Here is a 2,424-nt window from a genome sequence, read left to right on the forward strand (position 1 = left end):
TTCTTCTCCTCATCCTCCCATGTTCACCTGGCTCACAAGACAAAGCAAACAAGGTGTGATGGAATAGAAAACGATTCGAAGTAAAGCACAAACTAGTTAGTAATTTCAAACCGTATTCCCCGGCAACGGTGCCAAAATTTGATACGCTTAAATACACCTAACAAATGGTGTAAAGTGGTCGTTGTGAAATATAATAACCCAACTAGATTGGGATCGAATCCCACAAGGAATATGGTGTGAAAAGGTTGCTTTTTGTAGTGTGTTACTTGACTCTAGTCGTAATCCTATTTCCATAAGTTGCAAAAGAATTCTATTAGCTATTTTGATTTTAGATTACTTGAATTGGAGAAATAACTAAGGTATTGTCCCATTGATGAAATGTAATCTATAGGTGTTAATATGATATATTCGTAATGGGTCGTTGTATGGTATGCACTTGATCTCTAAATGACTCTCTAATGTTTCCTCTGTGTGATTTTCGCAAATGTAAAAGAGTTGAAATGAAGAACGATCAATTTATGCCAAGTAAACTCCTCTAATTCCTAAGTGAGCCTATTAAACGAGGGTTAACGCCCCGAGTTCTTGTTATTCATTCCTACCAAACCTTAACTCACTTTTCCAAGTAAACAAAAGGTCAATGGCGTAGGTTAATGTTTGGAACCACCAACCAACATTAAAGAATAAGAAATAAATAGAAACCAACAACCCATTATGCATATATTCACTGTTAAACACCCATTAACATAACACTCATGCTTAGTATTAAAACTTAGCTACTTATGGCTAAAAATACAAAGCAAGACATTAAAGAAAGCATTAAAAGCTTACAATGAGGTAAGAGAAAAAGATGGAATATTCTCCTCAAAAGCTTAAAAACTTAGAGTATTCAATGCTATGGAATATTGGGACAAGATTCTAAACAAAGATGGCCCACAAAACCCCTACACAAACGATATATAATGGTCAAAAATGCGAAAATAATTGTGACTAAAATGCCCCCGGCGTACATAGTTACGGATCGTAAAACAGATATATGGTCCGTCGATTTGTTGTTGGACGCCGCAAATTGGAATCCTTTAGTTCTAGGTCTTCTTCTACGCTCACTTTTATGGACCGTAAAACAGAAATACGGTCCGTAACTACTTGTCGTGATTGGATCTTTAGCTGAATCATGTGTGTCACGCCCTAAATCTAGGAAGGTGAGACTGGCACCCGGCACCTTACTTGACCTAGCGTACCAACCTTCAACACATACAATCTGAACATACGGAGACATCTAGGCCGACAAGGCCATAATTTGTGATAATCTAAAGATAACAAGCATACTAACGTTGAACTAAAATCAGCCCAAAAGATATATACATATACAGGCCGACAAGGCCACCATGAGTATCATTACATCAACTTACCCAAAAAGGTGCATATAAATGGGCCGACAAGGCCACCATGAGTATCATTACATCAATTGACAAGCAACCCAAAAAGGTGCATATACACGGGCCGACAAAGAAACCATATAATCTAACATAACAACGTCAAGGCCGACAAGACCATCATATATTGTACATACAGTACATGTCTACAAGCCTAAGAAACATCATTGTACTGTGATCGGACCCTGTAAACGTTGGAGGGCTCAAACCAATAAACTCTCGTACCCAAGAACTTCCTGGCCCTACAGAGGGTTCAGCACTCGCTAGTGTTCTCGTCTAACGCTGGGTCTGTGTAGCCGCTAACTACGTCAATAAATGTATTGCACTCCTAATATCCTAATCAGATGGAACAAGTGGCAGAACTGGCGGTGTTGGGGCTCTATGAAGCTCTTCAGGTAGTGGCGGTGTTGGGGCTCTATGAAGCTCTTTAGGTAGTGGCAGAGTTGGAGATGGCTAAGAGGGCTACTCACCCTGAGCCTCGGACTGGGACGCATTAACAGGATGTGTCCTGCTAGTACCCTCTCTAGTAGCTGCATTAGCCCTCTGGCTAGCCGTAGTCTTTCTAGTCACATGCATCTCTATAAAACATATATCGAAATACGAGTTAAATACGAGCTAAACTCAAGCTCTTGTGACTCAGCTCTATAGCACGATCTGGAGTATGAACAAAAAGTAACCATTCCTAAATGCTCTGTAGCTTCCTGTTTATAAATGTGGTGCACAACACATTCATAAGAACGACTCTACTAGACATGGCTTGTGAAACTCCCTAGGACACAGACCTGCTATGATACCGAGTTTGTCACTCCCCAAACCTGGGGAAGCGAGACTGGCACCCGGAGCCTTGCTTGACCGAGCGTACCAACCTGCAACACATACGGTCTGAACATATACAGAGACATCTAGGCTGACAAGGCCGAATCATATAATCACCTATGATATCATAGGCCGACAAAGCTGTAACTTGTGATAATCTTGAGATAACAAGCAT

This window comes from Lycium barbarum, chromosome 10 (genome assembly GCF_019175385.1).
Source record: "Lycium barbarum isolate Lr01 chromosome 10, ASM1917538v2, whole genome shotgun sequence".
NCBI lineage: Eukaryota > Viridiplantae > Streptophyta > Magnoliopsida > Solanales > Solanaceae > Lycium > Lycium barbarum.